General features: G+C 38.6%; 1 long non-coding RNA gene across 1 annotated transcript in view; it reads right to left on the reverse strand.

The window, feature by feature from the left end:
* Positions 1-18,128: 18,128 nt before the first annotated feature.
* LOC118932347 (uncharacterized) overlaps positions 18,129-26,657 on the reverse strand; it is a 41,987-nt gene continuing 33,458 nt past the window's right edge. Inside the window, exon 3 of the long non-coding RNA XR_005032726.2 lies at positions 18,129-18,911. This is a non-coding gene — a long non-coding RNA (uncharacterized LOC118932347). The remainder of the gene's footprint in view (positions 18,912-26,657) is intronic.

Consider the following 26,657-nt stretch of genomic DNA (forward strand, 5'->3'; position numbering starts at 1 on the left):
TCAAACCTTAATCACCTCTGTGAAGTCTCTTTTGCCATGTAAGGTGACATATTCACAGTTTCCAGGGACTAAGGCCTGGATGTCTTTGGGGACCATTATTCTGCCTGTGACAGAGGTCCCAACAGTTCATGAGAGCCAGGGAAGCCACCACACAAAGGCAGCCCTGCCCCTGCACTTCTCAGCTATTGGGAGAAGTCCCACTTTTCTATGAAGCCAGGTTCAGTCAGTTGTTTTGTCGCTTGCAACTTAAAAAGCTGTAACTAATACATGATTTGAGTATGAACTCCTTCTTTCTTATTGCATGTATGTATATCCCAAAGTGCTGCTGTTCCAAAGCATACTCTTTGGGGAATATTCACTTTTTCCAACTCCTTAATCTGATGAAGAAAACCAAAGAAGAAAAATAATTTTCCCAAGTCACAAGGCTTCATTTTAGAATCAGCAGTGAATCTCCAAATTCCAGATTCATACTACAATGTTTGTTTAGATGAAAACTTTTGCCTTTGTGACCTTTGTGACTGATGTCTAGCTTCCCCCACAATGGCCACCTCAACACCCTCTTCTGGGGAGACATGCCCAATGCCTATCTGTGCCTCAACAGGCCACCATTTGCAACTTTTTTATTTCCATTGCAATTGCTGTTCTATGTAGCTGAACGAAATCAATTAATTGCTTGAATTTTGGATTGACTATTTACTTACTCACTCTTTCTTTCTTTTAACAAATTATCTAGCAGGCACTAATAAGTCAAACTGCCATCACTTATTTGTTAAATAGTCAATAACTTTCCACATGTTACTATGTCTTTTCTTTTTAAAGAAATGTTAGAAATCTTTAATAGCAATATTGTCATCTTCCTGTAGACAAGTGTCTGTTACCATTTTAGTTCCTGACAGCCTGGGCCAAGGTGACCTTGTTCAGATGCTAGTGGGGAAATGTATCCATTTTCCTGGCAAGGATGTAAGAATGTACAATGGAAAAGGATGTCTAATTTCTGGGACTGAGGACAGCTTAGTCTCATACTCACTCACGACTTGTTCAAGAGGTGTCTGTGATATTTGATTCTGTTCCCAGCTATCAGCAATGGGTCATGGAAATGAAGTAATACATTAGCATTAGGTGACTTCAGGAATTTTCAGTTAAATTCTATGTACAGTGTCACACCTACAGATTTCACTGTATATGTTTTGTCACTTATTTTTTTAAAAGACAGGAGCAAATATGTGCCACTTGGTGTTTTTCTCTCTTCCTAACTCCTTTGCCCCCACACTGCCAGCCTCAATGTACCTTGATACCTGGCTCCCTCTCACCTGGCAGACTCAGAGCCTGAGAGCCCCCTTACCATGCTCTGCCTTGATGACTGAGGGCTGCTACAGGGTAAGGCCTCTGGAAACCAGACACTCCCCCGGAAAGAGAGGGGGAAGGGTCACTCCCTTCAGGTCTCTCCAACAAATTGTGATGTCCTCCACGTGCAGGTCAGAACTCCTTGTTAGAGCAGGTTTCTGTCTTTCCTTGACTACCCAGAGTTGCTGCCTCGGTTCCCCAAAGTCAGATTTTTTCCTTGAAATGGAGATGAGATGTACAAGTTATCACTGATCTGTGAAGTTCTGCTTCTCCAACTGCTGCTAAATTTTAAAAAGTAGGTGTGGTTTTACTTCCATCTGTTTTCAATATTAGTAGAGATAAAATTATGTGTGTGTCTCTATCATCTTTCTTCACATGGTAAATAAGAGATGGGATCTAGAGTCAAACTGCTTATGTTTAAATTCTCATCCTTTGTGCATGATTCTAAGTAAGCTATTCAATTTCTATACTCTTCAGTTAGCTTATCTCTAGAAAGGAGATAATAATAATGCCTGTCATCTAGGGACGTTGTGAGGATTATATGAGATAATGCACACAGAATGCTTAGACCGTCATCTTATTTTTAGTAGCACTTGTTAAGAGCTATTTATTATTGTTATTGTTATTATTATCATTTAAGAAGTAAGTTTTGTGTCTTGATTGTGAGCCAGGGAAGGAGATACCCTCTAAGCAGAAACAAAGAGAATAATAGTAGGAATAAAAGTAGATAAATCTAGGTCACTGGAAACAAAACAAAAAAGGAGGTTTAGACAATAATTTTTTTTCTCCAATCAAACTACAAGCAGCCACAGCACACGCTCCCACTAAGCCCCGTCATTGGGTGTTCTCATGTTAGGGCATTAGATTCCGCACTAAATTGAGGAATACTCTCTAGTTAAGAAGTCTTCTGAGAGCTAATCTGGTTACCTCACTACTATGCTTAACATTATTTCTATGGTGAAATACACTCCAGAATCAAACTAGTCAAATTAGAAAGGACTTTTGAAATGAGACCCATCAGTAAACTAGGACAGCCAATAGAATACATCTCTGGTTGAGAAGAAGAAGGAACGTAGGGGCCACTTAGATGGTTATGGTTTTGACACCATCATAGTAGATAAATCTCTGAGTTTTTCAGAAAAAAAGAAATCAACACAAATTTTTAAATGTTATTTAACTTCAAATAAGGGTAGAAGTAATGTCTTACTAAAAATTTATAAATGAAATATTCCATTACGTTTGTCTTTCTCAAAATAATAAAAACTTTAAATTTTCCTTCAAATGAGAATTCTTCAGATATAACAAATTTGGCATTATAATGAAAATCAAGAAATACGTCCAATTTTAAAGACATGAAAAAGGGAAGAAAATCAAGATGATGATTATCAATCATTGTAGAACAATATGAGGAAATAATTATTCTGAAAATGTGCAGTTGCAACTGGTAGCAAGTGCTATACAATGTAGGTTGTTCTTTTTTACTTTTTTTTAGATTTTACTTTTAGAAAAATTATAATTTAACTTTTCTTGGTGTAAGTCCAGGGAGAGGAAATCCCAGGTCAAAATACATCTAAAAACTGAAATCAGTCGAAGGGAGAAAAAAGTTTAAAATCCGTTTATTGCTCACAAACTGCAGTCCAGGACCTTCTCTCTTTCCTGCTCCAGCAGCAGCAAAACCGGCCCTCCCCTCCCCTCTCGGGCAGATAAGCCCTCCTCGCCCAGGTAATTACCCACTGATTGCAGATGAACTAACTTCTCTCCACCCCTGAGGAATGATGCAAATGTACTAAAGCCATACTTCTTTCCACCACTGAATGCCTATTAATATGCAGATGTACTAAAGTCAGGTGAGATATTCTAGAAATGTTAAAATTTTACCCACATTTAGTTAACATATCTACATATCTATATCTATATATAGAAAAATACTATGCTTAACAAAGAAAGACTTGAGATGCCAAAAGTTCAGCCTTTTGTTTTCAGTTTTACACAAGTAATAATAAAAAAAAACCAATATAGAATACTGTGGTAGAATATCTTTTTAAGCCAGTAGTAGCTCATGAGGAGTCTCAATCAATCATTTTTTGTGCTATTGAAATATGTTTACTCATTATGTCCTATTGGATACATGCAGATGAGATGGGATAGATTGTGTTTCTAGAATGGGAACGTGAAATCAACAAACAACAAGGCCATTATAGCAGATTCCATATCTTTTCTCTCTTGGTTTTTGATTCTTTGACTTGCTCTACTTTCTGAATTATTTTCTTAATTTTATCTTTACCTTTCTGTTGAATTTTTAATTGACTATAAATATATTTTTCATATGCAAAATTATATATTCTATTGTTCCTCTTTCATAACATGCTATTCTTATTTTTTGGACACTATTTTCTCTTGTATATCTGAAGATAAATGGACTATAAGAATTTTTGAATTTTTTTCCTCTGTTCTTTGAGTCATTATCTTTTCTCCTGTCTTTAGATTTTCGGTCTCTGCCTTTCATGTTGAAGACTTTCCTTATGTGTCTGTGCAATCACATTTTAAGAGTGTGGTATTATAAAGCTGAGTGAAAGCTCTGCAGGTAAGGTTAGAGATTACAGATGGTTAAATGGGGCTTGACTTGTAAGTCAGCATTTTCAAAGAAGAACCCTAAATTTCAGTTTCTACTGGCCTTTTCTTGGGGGTCATTCCCTTCCTCCAGAGAGTTATTTTGGAGTCTCCTATCTAGGAAGGGATATTCCTGGTTGCCAATATTTTGAGAGCAGAACCAAAGAAGGGTATGGAGGTTTTACAGTTTAGTCTTAAACATGGACTTATTTCAGTCCCGTGGCTTAGCCGCAGCCTCTGCTATGCCCAGGACCCTTGAAACCAGAGCCAGTATCATTCACTTTCTCTGGAAAATAACCTCCTCTCTCCTGCTTTGGAGAGGGTAAAGGAGACTGTATGTTTGTGTGTGTATCTGTGTGTGCATTATGTACTTATTGTGTGCATGTAGGGAGGGAGGTGATCTGGTAGCTCACCTTGTCTATATCCCAACTTACCGCCACTGCTCTTCTTCTCAGCCCAGAGCCTCACTCTCCCGTCTGCACTCAGTCTCTCTGGGCTTTTTGGCATACCGCCTGGCTGTGTCGCTCTGATCTGCTTAGACTTCCCTATCTACTTGCCTTCCAAATAGTTGTTGAAGCTCATGTTCACTATTTTTTTCTATCTCATTTTCTTTTCTTTAGTCAAATACCTTTGTTATTCTTTTGCTATCATTTTGGCAGAGGTTGTAGAAAGAGAAGAGTTAAGTGCATGTAATTAATTCACCATTTTAAACCAAGAACCCTTAGGTTTTTTCTCTGCAAACATCAAGGCAATCAGAGCTTTTCACAAGAGCACTTGATCCTTAAATTTTTTTCCCCCAACATTTTGCAAAGGAGAAAAACAAATTTACTCTTTGACCTAGTAAAGTGGATGAAAAAACCAAATAAATAATTGTCCATTATAAAATGTTTTTCTCTTCAGCTGTTTAATAGTACACCCTACGTATACTCTCCACAGTATTTTGTATTTTGAGATTTTTGAAATAAATATAAAATATTATCAAATAGGTTAAAATGCTATTAGCCTATGAAAAAAATGTCATACCATTTTAAACTAATTTTTAATGGGTCACCAAATGGTAAAAATAGAAAAGAATTTGGTAAGTAACTTATTTTTTCTCACAATTTTTTTCCAGTCTCTTTGGGACCATTTAAAACAATTAGTGTTTTAAGATCTCAAATTTCAGCATTTCTTCAACATATACATTTATGAAAATTTTAAATCTAATAGTTGCTCTAAGGTATCCTCTTAACCTGTCATCTTGCTTTATACCTAAGGTTAAAGCATCACATATATGGAAATACTGATTGCTTTACTACTTGTTTTGTTATAAAAAAGTATTTCAATGAAATGTTTAGAAATATTCCTAATATGTATGTAAATTTAGACTATTTTCTGATCATAACTGCCAGACTGACATCCTTTCAAAGTCAGTTATTTATCTATAATTTCACATTTCCCAATAGAAGTAGTCTTACAGCTTTCAGCAATTTATAGTTATTAATATCATTGCAAAATAGTTTTAGAACATATTCTAGGGTACAAGCAAGTTTTCATTTTGAGGAAATTATAATTTAAAGTATGATAAGACAAATAAACATAAGACAATATAAGGAATTGCCAAGATGAGGAAGGGCTATTCTCAGAAGAAAGAAATAATTGAAAGGTACCTAGTGAGTATGTGAAAAGGGGTTTAACCAAACTGGTTACCACTCCTCTTAGAGATGAGATTGTCATGTGAGAACTAAAGATGAAAAGCTGAATATCTCCCATTTCAATAGTTGATTATTTTTGTCTGACCCAGAAAAGCAAATTAAAGCAGACAGAAAATTAAGAGCGGTGGGTTCTAAAGGTCAGCCTGCTTTACTTGTGCAAGGCACCTAGGTAAACTATCACTCAGTTTTTTCCATCTTTTCTAACCTGAGGTTGGTGAATTGTATGATTTAACACTTTTAGCACATCAGTACCATAGTAATTAATGTTAAATGAGTCAAGTAAAAGAAAAACTCAGCCAAATGAAATTAAGCCATTTTGACATAGAAAATTCTTTCCATTTCCAATAAACCTAAGGCCCAATGACAGAAACAGATACCTTTATCAGCATACAATTAAATCACCTATTATTCTAGAATCTTGAATGAGCAAATCTATAAAGTCCCCAGGCTCTTAGATTCAGTTTGCTTGAGATTAAATAACAAATAAGATTTCCAAATTTCAAGATGCTAAAGAAACTGTGTGTGATAAAATAAATGACTGATTATAAGATTGGGAAAAGAAAAGATTTGTTTTTATTGGTAACTATTTCCATCCTTTGGATTTAATTTTTATCATAAAATGCTGATTTTTTAATAATATTTTACCTAATATTGTGTTTCCAAAGTTGTGATAAAGACCAAAAAGATAGAATCAGATAAGTATGTAAAAGGAAGAAAACTGAAGGTTGACCAAAAATAAAAATACAGTCAATTTGAAAGTCAGTGTCTTGTCTGTATATTAATAGTGCTTGATTGGGGTTGGGGGTGGAGAAAAAGATGGAGGAGTAAGAAGGCAAGGCAGAAACCTCCTAGCAAAAACATATAAAAGAAGAAAATACAGCAAATACAACTAAACCTGCAAATGACTTGAAGACTGCAGAACAGATTACCTACACCTGGCAAAGAAGAGAAGACCACACAGAGAAGGGTAAAGTGGCAGGTCTGCTGCACACCTGGCCCTGGAGATCTGCTCCAAGATTACGAGTCCATATTGCACTAGGTTCTGGTGATTAGGAGGGCTGGCCACCAGGGACAGCTGGAACTCTGGGAGGCTGAGACTGTAGCTGCTTATGAAAGATAGGTACACTGTACTGGTCCTCAGACCCAAAGCACAGGTGATAGTTTGAAAGACTTGCCAGCAGTGGGAGGGATGCCAAAGGGGAGAGGATTGGGCAGTGTTTTCTCAGGAGAAAAGGCAGGTGAAGATCTCTCTCTAGCCCTCCCTCTGTCCAATAGGTCAGGAACACTCAGAAGCCCCAGATGCTCTATTCCCCTTGCTGACAACTCAGCCCTGAGACTGCAGGCACTGTTGGGAGCCAACCCACTCAGCCCAGCAGCAGCATCAGACTTTGCTGCCTGGCAGACACAGGGAGACTCTCTCAGCTTTCTTGGCTCCATTTTGGCCCAACTATGGAGGTAACTGAAGGAGCCAGCCCTGAGAACTTCTTCCTCCCTGCAGGTGTCCAAGTGCAGTGCTGTGTGTCCTGCCATGCCCCAGAGCCGCACACTAGCCCCCCCCACCCCATTAATGCTACAGCCCGCCATTGCTGCAAGGCAGGCAGAAGGTGGCCTTCCCACAGTGATACTAGCAGAGGCTTCATCTCAGATCACAAAGGCAGCTGAGGCAAACTGCTGGCACTGCAGACTCAGACCACTACCAGTAGACAGATGGAAAGGTGGCCCTGCCCAGTGCAACCAGCAATAGCTGGGGCCCTACAAAGTAGAACCAGGCACTGGAGAGTCTGGAGATTTTGGATACCATAGGACACACTTCATAAAATTGTACTCTACAGGCCAGGAAGCTTAGCAGATCCGTCTAATATAATGGAAGAAACACAAACCATGACAAAATGAGGCGACAGAGGAGTATGTTCCAAACAAAACTGCAAGACCAGACAACAGAAAGAGGGCTAAATGAAACAGAGATCACCAATCTTCTTGATAAAGATTTCAAAGTAAAAGTCATAAACATGTTCACTGATTTACAGAAAAATATTCAAGATCTCAGGGAGGACTTCAGTAAAGAGATAGAAGAGCTGAAAAACACCCACTTAGAGTTGAAGAACAGAGTATCTGAGATGAAACTTACAATGGAGGGATTTAAAAGTAGAGTACTCCAAGTAGAGGAGATGGTTAATAAGATGGAAATTAGAGAACAGGAACACAATGAAGATGAGGAACAGAGAGAACTAAGGATCACTAGGAATGAATGATAAGAGAGTTATATGGCCAATCCAAATGAAACAACATTCATGTAATAGGGGTACCAGAAGGAGAAAAGAAAGACAAAGGGATAGAAAATCTCTTGGAGTAAATGATTGTTGGAAACTTCCTCAATCTAGGGAAGGAAATAGACACCCAGGTCCTGGAAGCACAGAGAGCCCCTAACAAAAGGAACCCCAGGAAGACAACACCAAGACATATAATAATTAAAATGGCAAAGATCAAGGATAAAGAGAGAGTATGGAAAGAAGCCAGAGAGAGAAAAAGTATTATAAAGGAAACCCTACCAGGATATCAGCAGACTTCTCAGCAGAAACTTTACAAGCCAGAAGGGAGTGGCATGAAATATTTAATGTACTGAAACAGAAGGACCTTCAACCAAGAATCCTCTACCCGGCAAGATTATCATTTAAATATGAATCGAGGATCAAACAATTTTCAGATAAACGAAAGTTGAAGGAATTCACCACAATTGAAGCAGCCTTACAGGATATGTTAAAGGGACTGCTGTGTACTGAAGTTTACCAGAGGCCGAATAGCTTTCACCAGTGGAAATAAATCCACAGTAGAGGTAGAAGACCAATTAATTATCAAGCAAGTATGAAATTAAAATAAAACAAAAGAAGCAAAATCAACTATATGCAAAATCAGTCAAGGGACACAAAAGTGCAGATTATGACACTTTATACTTAAAGTGGGGAGGAGGAAGCAGAAGAAGGAAAAAAGTACCTTTAGATTGTGTTTGAAACAGCAATTAGTAACTTAATATAGATCGTTATACAGAAAGGAAGCTATCCTTGAACCTCTGACAATCACAAAATTAAAGCCTACAATAGATTCACAAACAAATAAAGAGAAATCTAATGACAACACTAAAGAATATCATCAAACAACAAGAGAAGAGTATAAGAAAGGAAGAAAGGAACACAGAGAAGCTGTAAAAACAACCAGAAACACAATTAATAAAATGGTAATAATTACATGCCTACCAATAATTACCTTAAATGTAAATGGATTGAATGCATCGATCAAAAGACACAGAATGGAAGAATGGATAAAGAAACAAGTCCTTCTATATGCTGCCTATAGGAGACTCATTTCAGACCCAAAGACATACACAGACTAGAAGTGAAGGGATGGAAAAATATATTTCATGCAAATAAAAGGGAGAAAAAAGAAGGAGTAGCAGTACTCATATCAGACAAAATAGATTTCAAAACAAAGAATAACAAAATACAAAGAAGAACATTACATAATGATAGAGGGTATAATCATGCAACCAACATAGGAGCACCTAAATATGTAAAACAAATACTAACAGAATTAAAGGGGAAAATAGATTGCAACACATTCATTTTAGAAGGCTTTAGTACATTACTCACTTCAATACAGATCAACTAGACAGAAACAAATAAGCAAACAGAGTCACTGAACAATACATTAGATCAGATGGACTTAACATATTTACAGAACATTCTGTGCAAAAGCATCAGGATACACATTTTTCTCAAATGTACGGTGGAAAGCAATATGGAGGTTCCTAAAAAAACAAAAAATAGAAATACCATTCAATCCAGTTATTCCACTTCTAGGAATTTACCTGAAGAAAACAATATCCCTGATTTGAAAGAATATATATGCACCTCTATGTTTATCACTGCACTACTTGAAAACAGCCAAGATATGGAAGCAACCAAAGTGTCCATCAATAAATGAATGGCTAAAGAAGATGTGGTACATATACACAGTGGAATATTATTCAGCCATAAAACAAAAAGACATGCTGCCATTTGAAACAACATGGATGGAGCTAGAGGGTATTATACTCAGTGAAATAAGCCAGGTGGAGAAAGCAAATACCATATGATTTCACTTATTTGTGGCATATAAAAACAAAGCAAAACAGAAGGAAAAAACCAGCAGTAGACTCATAGACACTGAAATGTGACTAGTGTTTATGAAGGGGGAGAGGTTGGGGCAGTTGAGGGGTAGGGTGAGGGGGATTAAGGAGCACAATAATTCACAATCACAGTGTAAGTTGGTCACAGGGACAGTAGTACAGCATGGAGAATATAGTCAATGATTCTATAACATCTTTCTACATTAATAGTAACCACACTAGAGGGGGTGAGGATTTAATAATACAGGTAACTTTTGAACCACTGTGTTGTACATTTGAAACCAATATAAGATTGTATATCAATGACACTTCAATTAAAAAATAGTGCTGGGAGTTCAGAACTTTAAGAGAAAGATAACTACATTTTGAGATTCCACTCCAGAATATTTGTTACAATGAAGGATAGAACTGGGATTTGGATGCAGAGGATCTCAATCTTTTTCTCATTTAAGTATTAGGCAACTACCTGATCTAGAATCCCCTCTCCTGCTCCACTCACATGGATACACACAAAGGAGAAATTGAAACAGAGCAGGGCTGCCTGAATCCCATCAGTACAATGGCAGATTTCCCAAGAATTATACTTAGGGTTAGTGGAAACCAAGGATAGAGAATGCCTTAAAAAAGAAAATCCACAAAGAGATATGTAACCCTAAACTCAGTGATGGGAGCTAGAGTGAAGAGAAACAAAGACCTAGTTATACAGAGGACCTTAAAACAAACACATGTACAGCATTGATAAACATTTTGCTTAAAGGGAGAAAAGAACAGGAAGGGCTGAAAGTCTCCATACAGCCCAACCCGTTTGATGAAAACATATTTCCTTTCTTTCTTCTATTCCCCTCTTTAATTATACAAAGTGCTCATTTGTATTTTCTTTGTTTTCATAGCTAGAAGATCAAAGAGTTAAAAACTTCCTTGCTATAGGTCATTACAAAACTAAATCCAGCAATTCAGAGTGGAAAATAGAATGAATGCCAAGGATATGTTTAACGAAGTAACATTCTAGATGTATTCTTTGAAGAACATTTGCAGACTTGTTTGATTGCTTTAGAGCGCACAGGGCACAATGCGACCTGCGTGGAGCTACCTCTGAGTGATGGTTGCCGTTCTGTGGCACCGCCACCAGGCCCCATGGAATCACGAGTATATTTGGTAGACAATTACCAAATATGGTGAATATTCACAAATATTTTACATAGCAAAATGGTATTAAAAACTGCCACCTTTTGCCCCCTTAGGCTTAGTTAAATGTCCAAATAAAAGACATGAGTCTATTCATTTGAAAAATAATTTGAAGCACTATTTTTCCGGATGGCAAGATAAGGGATTAGTTAGATGTTTCCCGTTAGTTATTGAGATCCTGTTTCCTTTTCTTCCTTTTTTTTTTTGTCCTTCTTTAGCACTGACATCCTTAAAATGGGAGCAAATACAGAATATAGAGAAGTAGCCTGGGCAATTGTCAATATTGCTGTATTGATTTATTCAAAACAGGCTGGTACACTGGTCTTGCATTTTAATGTGACATCAGAATTTGACATTCACTGTAGTCCTTGAATCTCAGCAGTGGGACTCAGTAGGTTTCTTCTAGAAAAAAAGTAGAAGAACAGTCTAGATCATCGGAAGTGACCATCCTCCTGGTGGAGCCATGCCTATGTGACAACACGGAGGCCAATGATAGAAATTATTTAGAGTCTCTGACTGAGGTATAAGCAAACAATTTTTTTCGCTATTTGAAAACTTGGGAGATACAGGCTGTTTTCATTTTGCAGAAAAGGGGGTTCTCTCCTGGGATAATTTGGGTGGTGGATTGGAAATCTGGCGAAGCTAGGTGTTCAGATAATGATTCCACTCAGAAAAGGAGTGTAATTAAATAAGTACAGTGCAATGTAAAATATCTGAAATTAAGTTTAAGCAATTAACTTTTAAATTATTTGGGGCAAATAACTGACCAATTTCACTATAAAATGGACCTGTTTTGAAGTACCGTTAAATGCTGTGCTGATGATAGTAGTCTTTTTCTTCTCTTTTTGCATCAGTGGCGCATGTCACCTTCCTACGTGGCAACCAGTTTGCAGATCTGGCCGTGGGGGGGGGGAGGGGAATTACTGGGCAAAAAATGAAAAGGAGGCGTAAGTCAGCCCAGCTCTCTGAACCCTAGGAAAAGCAAAGTCCTTTCCGCTCATGAAAGAGGACGATTGTGCTCAGTACCACTTATCCAGTGCCAACAATCTGGTAAGCCCTCTATTCAGTGCTACACCAAGGCTACAGCAAGGTGACCCGGAGTTGGGGCCGAGGTCAGGGAAGGGTCACTGCCTGAAAAATGAAACGAGTCAAACGGAAAGAATCCTAGGAATGGGTGAGGTTAGTCACCCACAAAAGTAGCCCAATCCAGGAAGTGGCATAGAATTTTACGAAACTAAAGTACTAACTCTTTTAAATAATCTTGCTGGCCCTTGCAAGCTGCTAGGATGCTCTGAAGTATGGTCATAGGAATCAGCACTTTGTCACTAAAATTCCTGTAGACTTTCTCCGCTCCATATCTGCTTTTCAGATTCTTCAATCCCTTCCTCCCTTCTCTTTCCCTTCTTTGCTCCACCACCCTAACTTCAACTAAAGAACAGACGCTAGGTATGAAGATTTCAACACCCTGTCACTTGAAACCCTCTCTGAAAGCGGGTCAGCCCTCCCGTCCCCATCATCACCCTCAGGGTGCCTGCAGGGTGCCTCCCTGTGAAGGCAGAGTGCAGAGTACATGCCTACAGGATGAGTTAGGTGGCCATGGCAATGTCATGAGTACCCAGTTTAAATAAACTATTTTGAGGTGAAAGAAACGTCAATGCTTGGAATATTTATTTGCCCTTTCATAGCTTTCCTTATCTTATGTGATGGATATGTGATTCCCAGGGCCTCTTAGGAAGAGAGGCTACAGGATGAAGGAGTATGGGCTTGGGGTTACTTATTTTCAGACTTCAAAAATATAAAAAACAATGACATTTCTTTCCCTGGATGACAAAATGAAAACTTTTCACAAATAAAACTATATCACTTTAAAGATGTGAAAAGACTAGTGTATCTTGTAAAGGAGTTTTATTTTAAATAGGTAGCCAGAAGGTGATATGTGCAACTAAAATATTTACTATTCATCTGGCTTCTTTTTCTAAAAAACAAAAATCATAAAACTAGAAAGTACTTGATTACTTCTCTTCAATGTATAGGAGGATGGAGAGAGAGATTTCAAGTTTTTTGTTTTATATTTGTTGTCAAGAATTCATATAAGAAAGTCAATTTTACACAAAATAATTTCACAAAAAACACTTTTAAGAGAGTCAATTTCCATAGATCAGTTTCAGTGGGACATATAAGTCTTTTAATATGAGCTCCTTAGTTTTATTAGTGCATTATAAATTATTTATCTTGGAAAAATACATTAAAAACAGAATTACAATGACTTTGGTTTATATAGCTCATAGTATTAAGTTAAATAGTATAAAACATGTTATACAAAGAGAAATGTAAATGTGGCCTAAAAGTACATTTTTGAGTCAGTTTCACATTAAACATTGAATAGAAAAGTTGACTTATCTTAAAATTAAGCAAGTCACTACTTCACTCTGCTACAAGCATTTTGTTTGTAAATAAGGATGAACTGACAGTGCTTGAAAGTGTAGTTCATCAAAATCACAACAAGAAATCAAATACTATGAACGTGTAAAATTCCATGTTTATTTAATATCCATTACCTAGCCTGTTCATCAAAACCAGACTTTGTAACACAAATAACATTCCTAATGAACAACATCATATAGTTAAAATTCTTTCTGTATTTTCACATGAATAAAGATGTCATTAGGCAAGAATTTCAACAATAAGGACCTTGCCGCGAATTGGCATGACAGCTCCCAATGCTTCAAGGCGGCATCAGCCTCCATCAGCTTGAGAGGAGAGGTTAGCAGCTGTGCATCAAGGATCTCAGTGACCAGCATGCCCGCCCTCAGCTGTCATGAAAGCCTCCTCCTATCTCAGCTGGTGTCCCGTGTGGCCTGTGTCACAGTGCCTTCTCAGAAGACACATCCAAAGCTCAGCACCAGTATCCCTGGGGCCACAAAAAATAGGCAACAAAAACTAAAAGCAATATACAGATCATGGAAAAACGTCACTCTAGTCAAGGAGAACTTTGAGTGTTATACTTAACAATATTTTGATTATTTTTATAGTTGCTCATATTTATTTTAAAATTTACTATGTGCCAGGCACTATGTTAAGCACTTAACACCCACTATCTTATAAAATGGTCACATTAATACTTTAAAATAAGCACTATAATTATCTCTATTTTATAAATAGGGAAGCTAAGGCTGACAGAGGTCAAGAAACTGGAATGTGATTTCCTGGTAAGCAGGGTAACAAGAATGCCCTTGTGTCTTGATGCCCAGCCCAGGCAAGATCAGGAGCTTCCTATGCCCGACACTGTGGATGAGCTGATAGCTTCTTCAAAGCCATTCATAGCCCTTCTCTGCCTTGCTTTTCTCTATTATGGAGGCTGGAGAACTAAAATTCTTGACATTTTAAGAAGACCTCTTTCTGTTTCTTAGGTAATATTTTTCTTTTTCTTCCAATTTTTACATTCCAAACCACAGCACAGCTCTCTTCACCCCTAGGAGTGACCAACAGATGTAAGGTAAAGTTGCTAGCTTTGTAGAACATTTTTGAAGAGACAGACTCAGTTGCATAACAGATCTCTAGTTAAGAGGGTAGATCTAATGTTAAGGGTTCTAGCCATAAAGAAAAAAAAAGGAAAAGAAAGGAAAGAAAGACATGGATTCCTGATCTTCTTACCCCTCGACTCTTCTTCTTTACCTGCCCTCAGTTATCCATCCTCAGATTTGTTGTTACAGAAGGGGAAAAATATCCTTTCTGGTAAGCCATGCTAATTCGGTACATGTGACTGACTATACTAATTACACAAAATTGCTTTATAGTTTTGTGACTTATTGTGGTGGGGTACTAGAATCACTCATAATTGTTAAGTAAAATGATAAATGACTGAATTGTACAACGTAATTGTGGTATATTCTGTACCATATTTCTACAACTAAATTAATAATGGATGAGTTGCCTTTCATTTGAATACTAAACACTAGCACATCTGAAACAGCTCTCAGTTCTTCTTGCCATAAGTACTCAGGTTAAAAAATAAGCTCTCTGGGCTGTGTACACAGAAAGCATGTCTATAGCCCTGATCAGAGGGTTCCAAACTCTAGAATTGGACTCACTGTTGGGCCCAACACAGAAGAGAAGGAGAAAATCTAGGAGAGAAAATAAGTTTCTGGAAAAGGTGAGATACTTGGATTTTTTTAAAAAAATCAGTTTAACTGAACAAAACCCACTTTCTAACCCCATTTCACTTGTTAGTGATTGAAATCCCATCTCTGATGTTCATTGGGTGTATGATCTTAGACAAAGTTATTCCACCTCTCTGAGATTACCAATTGTTTTCAAGCATAAAGTCAACATTTTACAACGCACCATATAGGATTGTTTTTAGGATTAACTGAAACAATGAATGTGAATTGTTTACTAATCTGCTTAACACATCAAATACAGTTAACAGATTTTAATCCGTCTCCCTCCCAGTTCCCCATCACAGAAGGACAACTTCAAAAGACTTCTGTCTAATCTCTGAAAGCATTCTTTACTTTCTTACTTCACAGCCCAGTCACCATACACAGGCAACATTTCATTGGGCCCAGATACTAGTGAAAGAAATGCCTCCTACTAGGATGTAAGGTTCCTGATGGCAGTAATGTCTTATCAAACTTTACATTCTTCAAGACCTTGAGTTTCTAAAGAGTTTTCAGGTAGATCTCTGAAGAGAAAAGAGGTTTTGAGCCCACTGTAGTACCATGTAATGATTTATCATTCCAAATGCCTCATCTTTTTCAAGGTACAATCTTGTCAGCATTTACTATCCACTAAGCACAATGCTTGAAGACCTTATTGTGGGGAAGTTGGGGTTCCTATAGTCAGGATCCTCACTGAACATAAACCACCTGATGATGTAACTGGCCTGTTGCTAGGCTACTGCTTCCACACCTTTAGGCAATAAGCTATTATTGTGCTACATAGAGAGCTCAGCCCAGTGCTCTGAGAGGAGGCAGAGACGCTGGTGTTCGAGCTAGTGCTGGGAGAACAAACCGGGTAATAAATCTTTTCACCCCAGAGAACATTTTGCTGTCGATTTCTTTGGTCACATTGAATCTATAGTGAACTTGCCCGGGGCTGAAACCCATTGGCAAGACAATTGGCGAAAAGTTGGCAGGGTTCATTGTTGACCAAGGAATAAGACAGGCTGCCCTTATGGGAGGGGTGCTTCAGCAGGCTGCCCCTGTGAATGGGGAGACAGTGGATCATTCCCCAGTGGGTATGTGGTCTGAGGTGGCTTGCCTCCTAGAGGACTGGGCCCCACCCCAGGACTGGAGGCAAGTGGAGGTGACACCTGAGGCAGTAGGGGTGGCCCTTCATATAGTAAGCAGATCCTTTGAGAAAGAGTGCCTGTGAGGCAGTGGGGACTGTGGGCTGGCTGCTTCTCATGGTATTAAAAAGGTCTACAGAAGAGACCCAAGAAATGGCGGCATGAGAACACGAGCTATAAACTTCTGTGGATTCCCTGAGGAGGGAAGTGGCATTGATGCGAGAGGAGGTGGCACAAAAATGCGAGATGCAAACTTCTGTGGATTCCCTGAAGAAGGAGATGGCATTGATACGAGAGGAGGCAGCACAAGAGCACCGGCAGCAAGGTGCCATTGGAGATGAGACAGCAGTGCTGCCAGGTGTTCTGAAGGAGGAAGAGGCCATCAAGGAAAATGATGAACTCCTGAGGGAAGCACAGGTGGAGGTGGCAGGAGAACATCAGCTGCAAAGCATTGAGCTGAGGATAAGAGAGCTTCTGAAGACTGAGGTTAGCATTGCTGCGAGGCACAGTAGAAAAGGTAAAGGTTGTAGCTGAGGAGGCACTCGGGGGAGGGGAGAGAAAAATGCCATCAGCCTCAGAAATGGAGGAGCTGGAGCAGGATGAAGGGGTGGTGCCAGAGGCACTGGCCTCCTGTATTGAAAGCATGCCCAGTGGTTGTAAAGAAAATAAAGACCCAGCAGCTGAAAGTTCCCCAAGAAGAGGAACAGCCCCCTCCCCAGGTCATGGAGCACTCTATGCTCCGCCCCTATACTCAGGCTGAGCTGGTGGATTTGGGCTCCCGGTTTAAGCAGAAGCCCTCAGAGTCAATATCAGCTTGGCTCCAGCATCTGTGGGACTTAGGGGTGGATGGAATTTTCTATCGGGATCAGAGATGGGAAAGCTGGCTTCCCTGACAGTGCAGTCTGCCTTGAGGCAGCGATTACAAAATGCACATCAGACCCCAGGGAGTCATCCCCTTCTCCATTGGCTTATGGCTGCACTTCATGCTGTGTGGCCCAATCCGGATGATCTACCATCCTCTCCTGTTAGATGGCAGACATATGCTGAACTCCAACAGATGTTATTAGAGCTAGGCATAAGAAATGCCATCTATAGTCCAGAGAATAATGGCACAGATGAAGAGATTTTCACTACTGGGATGAGAAATATTGTGCTTCAAATGGCTCCTACATCCCTCTTTGGGTCTCGAGTGGCCATTCTTTCCCCTTACGTAGGGCATCCCATAAGCGAGGTGACACATACAGTAGCAGACTTAGGAGAGACTGAAGCCAAGGTTTGGCCACCAGAATGACATTTTGCTGCCAGCACCAACTGCACTTAACCCTGGAGACTCCATTGAATGGACGTGGCCTTGGACCTTTTGACACATGGACCAACGATGGCTGGCTCTCCTGGCACCTTGGGGACAAGGCCTGGAAGCTGGCCTCCTGTGTATTCCTGGAATAACAGCAGAGTGGCTGCCAAATGTCACAGTAGTATATCCTGAATGGCCAGAAGGTAAGAGCATCTTACCGGGGAGTTTTGTTTTATCATTATGACCAGTGCATGCCCCTCCAGTAGCACTATATATAGACCCTTCAGGGACCCCCACGGGGAAAGGAGTAAAAGTATGGTAAACTAGACCTGGAAGGGACCCCCTTCCTGCTACAGTCCTATCACAGGACCACTCTCTTTCATGCATCCTACCTGGTGGACAAGATTTACCTATGTTGGTGACATTAAAACATGTGTCTTATCACTCCTAAAGTCTTTGTGGACTGGAACCTTCTCTGGCTTGAGGATTATTATAATTTTTGTTACCTGTATCAAAATCTTGCTATATCTTAATTTTTATTATCTCTAAGTTGTTGTTATCTTCTGTTGCTATTGTGGAACCTGGTTACAGTGCTCCAGCTTTTTCGCACAGGGACCATTGTGGAAGATCAAAAGAGTGTAGATTATAAGGCAAGAATCCCGGAGGGGTGGACTATAGGGAAGTTGGGGTTCCTATGGCCAGGATCCTCACTGAACTTAAAGCACCTGATGATGTAACTGGATGTTCCTGGGCTGCCGCTTCCACACCTTTTAGGCAATAAGCTATTATTGCACTATATAGAGAGCTCAGCCCAGTGCTCTGGGCAGAGGCAGAGACGCTAGTGTTCGACCTACCGCTGGAGAACAAGCGGATAATAAACCCTTTCACCCCAAAGAACGTTTTGCTGTCAACTTCTTTGGTCACATTGAATCCATAGTGAACTTGCTCGGGGCTGAAACCCATTGGTAAGACACTTACACAGCAATTGTGAAGAGAGGCAACCCCTATTGTGGATAGTAATAAGAAAGCATGAAAAAGGGAGAAAAAACAAACAATAAGAAATATCCTATAATGATTGTTTGCTGGGAACTCTTCACTATTTGGGGCACTTTATACATGAGAACTAATCCTCTCCACAACCCTGTGAAATGAATGTCATTAGCTCGGTCCCATGAAAAGGAAAACCAAGGGTCAGAGACTTGGCTGGCATGAACTGGTAAGTGAATTCAGGGTTACATAACCAGAGTTTTGCTTCAGATCACTCATATTCCAATGTTGGAGCTCTCTGAATTCCATGTACCACATCTCAGAAAACACGCAGATTATGAATTTCTGGAAAAGAGAAAAAAAAGTCAAGGAAATCATACATCTAAATTCAATTATTCAGATCTATATCATCAAAATTACTTAATGCTAATAAAAACATAATAATGTCCAATATTACTATCATAACATACAAAGGTCTCATTTAACAACATTTCTGTGAGATGGATATTACTACCTGTTCATATGAATAGATGCTGAAATTCAGAAAGAGAATGGCCTTCTGAAGCGGCAGACCTCGGACCCACAGCCTGACTCTGTGGCCTAGTCCAAGATTCTGACCACCACGTTGCCACATTCTAGTCTTTGTGCTGCTTTGCTTGAATTTCAGTGAAAAAAGAACAAAGGAAGGGGTGAGGACATTGAATAGTCACCCTCTTTGGCCCTCTGCCTTCCATTATTGAAAATGCTTTTTGCTGAATAAGGATTTTTTTAACAGGATGTCTTCTGAGAAGGCATTGTGAAAACATGTGGGTTCAATAAAGCCCTTCTTGCCTGAGCAGGTTGGATGAGTATTAGAGTGATTGCCTGAAAGTCTTTAGATCATTCCTAGTTTTCAATGTGTCCCTTTTCTCCCCCTTAATGTCTGCTTTCAAACAAGCAGTGAGTAATCAGTTTAAAAGCTGGGATAGCTCTGGGTTATTTAACAGGTGCTGGCACTCGTCTAGATCACCAGTTCAGATTCAAAAGTACATGGTTCTCCCCTTCTAACCTATGACTTCAAGACGTAAGACCAGACCAATATCTTTAAACTAGTATATTGCACCATAAAACCTTTCCTTCCTACATGCTTTACAAGTGCTGCTAAGGAATCAACTAGGAATATTAAACTGAGAACTAGCAGAGCAGTAACCATCATTTACTCCAAAGACACCTGGTGTGTTTCTTGTGCTATTAGAAGCAGGGCAGCTGGATATGAGCAACCCAAAGACGCATGAATCAGGAAGACGTAATCATATTTATAGGTAATATTCTGGTTCCTGAAGTGGACCAAAAATGTAAAGGTGTCCTTCACAGCCTAGCACTTGCAAAGTCTTCTTTCTGTTTGGTTGAGGCAAACATTATGTATTTGTCATTATATTCCTTCTTGAACCCCTGTTTAAGACTGTGAAATGTGATATTAGCAAGAGTAAACATTTTTATTTCACTGTTTTTTCTAACAAATATTTACTAATTTAATCACAATAAACCTCTGAGATAGGATCTATTATTATCCCCGTTTTACAGATGAGGAAACTGACACAAAGAGGACCAGCAACTTCCCAAATTCATGCAGATAATTAGTGAAGCTAGGATTCAAACTCACAAGTCTTCTCCAAGACCTTGCTCTTTACTGCTATACAATAATGCCTTGCTTAAATATTTAATGCAGTAAAAATATTTTATAGTTATCTAAGAATAAAACTTTAGTACAAACAAAGCTATAGACATGTTTCTAATTATTTAGTGGGTCCATAACTGACCTGAAAAATAAATTTTTATTTCAGAAACTATAATTAGAATGTAAATTGGGCCAGCCACTGTAGAAAACAATATGGAGGTTCCTCAAAATTCTAAAAATAGAAATACCATACAACTCAGCAATTCCACTTCTAGGAATTGGCCCAAAGAAGAGAAAATCGCTGATTTGAAAGCTAAACACACACCTATGTTCACTGCAGCATTATTTGCAATAGCAAAGATATGGAGGCAACCCAAATGCCCATCAATAGAAGAATTGATAGAGAAGTGGTACATAATCACAATGGAGTATTAATCAGCCATAACAAACAAGGAAATCTTGTCATTTGGGACAACATGGATGGGCCTAAGGGTATTATGCTAAGTGAATAAGCCAGGCAGAGAAAGACAAATACCATATGATTTCACTTACATGTGGAATCTAAAAAACAAAACAAACAAAAAAAAGAAATAGACCCATAACTATGGACAACAGACTGTTGTTTACCATAGGAAGGGGAGTGGGAAAGGAGGGTGAAATAGGTGAAGGGGACAGAGGTATAGACTGCAAATTGTAAATTGTTAGTCATAGGAATGGAACTATAACATATAGAATACAACCAAAAATATTATAATATTGTGGTATGGTAACAGGGGAACTACACTTTCTGTGGCAAGCATCTAGTAATGGATATAATTATCAAGTCACTATGTTTTACATTGGAAACCAGTACAATATTGTATATCAACTCTATTCCAACTTAAAAAGCTATAATTTAATTCCTAATCTATTAGTTGTGCAAGTTGTATTTTTAGAAAAAAGATAATATTGTTTTATCTACAGAATGATAATAATTATTATAGAAAGAGGAAAATTTCATGAAGAACCTAAAAATAAAAAAATGTAATATTTTAAATGGCTTTGTCCAAAAAGCTAAGCTAGAGCTAATAGGGCACCTATTTGAGGTATGTTTAATTTACAAGTAACAAAAGGCTCCTATATTCCTCTCATCATTTCTGGGCACTGTAAACATTGTTTGTATTAATGAAAATGCTAGTTCGGTTGGTGGCATTTCAGACAAGGAAGCGGATGTCGTACTTTGGAGCTGAACATAAACATAATTGGAAAAGGTGATGATGAACTAAACCATATTTACACAAGCATTTGAAATAATGGCTCATGAGGCCTGTAGAATATTTTTCCCCTTTTAAAGCAATCACACACAGTCCCCTATTGGTTCATTCCTTGGTATCTTATTCATGCTATAAGTCTTCCTCCTAGATAGGAAATCTAGTCCATATTTCCACCATTTTTCAAATTAAGCTCCTCTCTCTAGCTGAGTGCTTGGATGAAGTAAAATCTAAGGATTCCTCAATTTGTTTCATTGCTTTTTGAAATCAGAATTTCAACCAGTGGCGATCAGAATGACAAACTCTTAAACTTCATGTCATGGCAGGGAGGATGTGCATGGAAGCAGGTGTGTGTGGTTTATTAATGTGCCCAACCAGACTATTGCCGTGATGACAAAAATTTTGGAGTAGAGACTGGTAAATATGCTCTCTCTGGAAAAAAATGCAAATTTAAAATGAGGTGGACTTTCCCTCTATTGCATATTTATTTACCAAAGTCATAGAAAGCCCAAACTCATTTCAGCCTTCTTGAAAAGTAAACCAAAAAATGATTAAGCATCTTTGATAAAAGTGTGGGTATATGGAATGCTGAATATCACAGAAAAAAAAAAGCAACTTCCTACACATTAAAAAAAAACCCTATTCTGATCATAAATCATTTCCAAGTAATCTACTGAATAAGTATGAATATGTTAACTTGAAGTTTTTCTGAAATTTTCCTGAAAGTTGCACACCTCAAGGTTTCCATTTCTGACCTTACTAGAAACATGGACTTTCCATTTTATACATCCTAGACACATACCATCCAAGAAGACACCAGCATAAACTGCAGTGGAGCAGTTGTACTCAAGCTGTGATCCAAGAGTCCCTGGAGGCCCATGAGAATCCTACATAGCCTATGGACGGTCCTTATATCATATAAGGCTAATCAAATATCAGTGGCAAGGGCCATCCTCTTTGTTCCAGCATGAACTAATAATTTACTTATGATATATAGTAAAATTAGATGTCAGCTCATTATTGCCTCATCAAAAAGAACACTAATTCTGATGAATTACTTTGATAGGTATGGCTGGAGAAGGAGGGGTAGGCAGCAGATTCTTTAGCTTTGTTCAAGGGAGCTGAGGATTGAAGTTTTGTTTTTTTTAGTCATGTTCTTGGACTCCTACTTCTATGGCATGCTGAGATTTCCAGACTATTGAAGATGTGATGATTTACTGATCCTGAATTCTATGAGAAAAAAGTTTATACATTCTAAAAGAGAGAGGTTTCAGATGACATATTGAGTGTAATTTCCAATGAAAGATTTCTCTTAATATTGAGCTTTAACCATTTCTGTTGCTATAGTACCTCTCAAACGTGAACATGGTTCATAAAGTCCTCAGACTGCCTTTTGTCACATTAACACATTCTTCCCAATCTCACAATGGAAAGGCAGTTATTATGGCCTTTTTTCTTTCTTTTCTCATTCCTCCCTCCCTCCCTCCCTCCTTCCCTCCTTCCATCCTTCCTTCCTTCCTTCCTTCCTTAGGAGGAGCACCTAAGAGTCTCCTCCATATAATCAGTTTGAATGAGTGCATAGAGATACCTCAAGTAGATGATATACTGTACAGTGATATTTGATCACCTAAAGGTAAGTTATCATAAGTAAAGTGAAAAACATAATTTTAATGCTTTTTAAAAATGTACAATGACCTCATACCATGCCAAAATGTCTCCTGGCATAAAGAGTCCTTCTGTGAAACCACACTACCCTGCATAATCATTTTCAAAAGAACATTGGCCTCCACTTTCATATCATTGCCTCCCTGCATCACATATATGATTCTTACAAATTTAAAAACCTACTCCCAGCCCCAAGGTTTAGATTCACTAGCCCTAGGTTTCACTAACTGATTCCACGCACTTTTGTATCAACATCTATACTGCAGTGCTCAACCATCTTACAACATGCTCTTTCAGGAGCATCTGTGTTTTGGAGAAAGTGACCAGTCTGTTCCCATTCAGGGCTCATAATGTCAGCTCACTTCTCCATTGGCACCTTTCTGGCTCACCAAAGATTGTGGAGGAAGGATATTGTGAAAAGACTTAGTCTGGTCATCGAAGCAACTAAACACTGAGTTAGATAAAATATCGCTATCTTAACAAATTAGACTTCTTAAAGGACTGGAGGAGAGAAAATCTTTATGAGGAACTTTGACTTCAAATTTGAGTTTTTGAGATATTTACCTTTTGAGCTTAAAATCTCCAACTTTTATACTTCTTCATTTCTGCATAATTGTTCCCTCTATATGGAATGTTCTTGCCTCCTCCAAGACAGGAACTCAGTCTTTGGGGACCATATCCAGTGTGATCTCCTTTATGAAATCTTTCCCAATTTCACTATTAAAACATGTGTTTGCAATAAATTTTTCTTGCATGACACTTCTCCTGGGTCAAACTCTAAGGCCTGTGTCTTATTCATCTACATGTCCACCTAACATTGTGTAGAATATCTGACTAGTACATGTTAGGTATTCAACAAACATTATGTTGAATGTAAATAATTAATAAGTGCAACCACTTTTCAGAGATTTCAACTCCTTCTCCCTAGAATGGAATGTAGAATTAAGCCATGAAGAAGAGGTCACCTTAAAATTTAATATTTTTTATTATTATTAAAGAAACCACTCTTCAAGGAGGTATGAAAGAAAGAAAAATTTCCCCTTTGGCCTTACTTGGGGAGGTCACATCCTTGTCCTTTCAGAGTGGGCAAAAAATCAAACACATTATTATTCAAGCTAATTTAACTTTCATGGTCCTGGACTATTTGATTATAATTAGCTGCTTGTACCACTGATGAAGAAGAGAAAAATGTATACAAAGTAAAGACATTTGTCTTGGCAAAACCAAGTTCAAAACAAGTCTAAGATCTTCACTCTTTTCTTAGGGATTATATATCTGAGGGGTCAACATTAGAACATATTTTAAGCTGCTGGTCATTTCCTCAAGCAAATATAATGAAACCAAAGGATCAAATAATGTTTTCAATTTATAATATCTCCCTACAAATTTTAAATTTTTTACAAGTGAATTATTTAAGTTGCAATTGATAGTGACTTCCTTTGAAGAATTATTCAAAGCTCCCTTTAAGCAGAGGATAATAGAAAATAAGAAAATTCTTCTGTGATTGGTTAAAGGACAAAGGTATATGTGCTCTTGGGGAAGGGATATGGCAAAAATCTGCCAGGTGACTTCAGTTCAGCTGAATAATGTGAGAATCAAATAATAGGCTAGTAAGGAAGATTGACAGGAAAGATGGGAGACCTGTGGGTTAGAAATTCCACAAGCAAAGCTAAGTGATTTTCTTTTTACCAGAAGGAATCAATACTTTACATAGCTAATGAAGCTGGCCACCCCTTCATCAGCTGAGGTGTATCCTTCACTCTCCTCGAGACTCAGTTCCCTCATCTGCAAATGGGATCCTTGTGACACCCTTCCTAAGTGATGAGGGTAAACAGACCTGAGATAACAATCCTTTCTGAACTCACTTGGGAAGGACGAAAGCTAAGCTAGAGAACACTGCTGGGAATTGCACCATAGGAGAAACAGCTGAATGGGAGGCTGAGTACTGGAATCTGTTCCAGTGATGACACAACTGTGGATGGCTTTGTATTGATAAACAAGTAAATAGCGCTTTGTGTTTGATTCCTCACTGATGAAACCCGAGATTTTCAGGACGTGTAAAACACTTGAGCCTCCTAAGCAAGAGCAGTCATAAATATCACTTGTGGGTCACATTAACGAAACTGACCGACACTGGCATGGATTGTGGAAGTATCGTGGAATCTTCACGCACGGAGCTGCTTCTGGCCTACTCCCTTTTTCATGGGAGATTACAGGAGAGAAGTTTATAAAGATTGGGCTCCTGCGATGGATTGCTGAGTGGTGTGGGGTGCATGACACGGTGCTCCTGGATGAATGGCAGTCTCATGAGTGAGTCAAGGAGCTGTAAGGATGAATTCCAGGCCCTTGTAAAAATGGTTCACAAGTGATCTCCAGTTGAAATGGCTGTCATTTGTGCTCTCCTGGGATATTCTGCCCCAGAAACAAGTCTGCTTATGAATTCTTCGAAGAAAATCTAAGAGGGTGCACCATAGTCTCCTTTCTCTGATGAGCCATGCCCAGCAGACCCCCTTCCATGGGGCCCATGGTGCGCATGGAATAAGCATCCCTGGAATCCCCCAGAGATTGAAACTTCTTAATGGCTTTTCAACCAGACTCTCACAATAGGGAATAAAAATGTCAGAGCCAAAGCGTAGGTCTGAAAATGGGAACCCTCAATATGGGAGAGTATTAGTTACTTGGAAATGTATAAATTTCCTCCATTCCTAGCTTACAACCTTGACTCTATTTAGACATTAGGAGAATCTGCCTAATTATTTTCCATTTCAGCCCTTGGGCTTTTACACATCATTAATAGCTGTGGTTATTTCTTTAGAGAACCCAATAGCACAGATGCTATTAGTCCCATTGTTTGAATAAAGGAAACTGAGGCAGAGCAAGGTTAAGGAATTAGTTCTCATCTGGCTGGAATTTTTAAATATATTAAATGCCTTACCCTGTTTCACTTCTTTCTATATACAGCATAAATCTTAATGCCCAGTCATCTGATTAACCAACTTGACTCTTCTGTCCTTTGCTTCTCCTCCTCCACTCCCCCAAAGAGAGCTAGGCTTCAGTTAATAGATAACAAGTGGAAAAGATGATAAGAGGAAAGCTTTTATTTATTTATTTTTTAAAAGCCAATAATCCAGTGACCATTGTGTCATATTTAAATTTGGTTCCTTGTCCTCCAGAATGTCTACTCGTCTGGAGTGGCCAGTACCTTTGGGGAACATGAGTGTCTGTCAGGAGAAGGATGTTCCTCCTACATGCCTCTCAGGCCTTGAAGAAACACTTTTTGTCAAGATCTTTGGAGTTCACGAAAATCTCTAGGCTTCTTTTCTCAGACTGCAAGTTTAATTATACTATTTTTAAGATTTGCAAGACACATAATTCCCCCTTAATTTAAACCTTTTTTCTAGTAGCATTTTAGATTTGTATTTCAGTGAACTCCTGTACATGTTTAAAAAAAAATTATTGGTTAGAAAATTAGTCTTGCTGTGTTTCCAAGTACTTAAGACTTGTAAACTTGAAACAAAA

The sequence above is a fragment of the Manis pentadactyla genome, chromosome 2 (genome assembly GCF_030020395.1).
Source record: "Manis pentadactyla isolate mManPen7 chromosome 2, mManPen7.hap1, whole genome shotgun sequence".
Classification (NCBI taxonomy): domain Eukaryota; kingdom Metazoa; phylum Chordata; class Mammalia; order Pholidota; family Manidae; genus Manis; species Manis pentadactyla.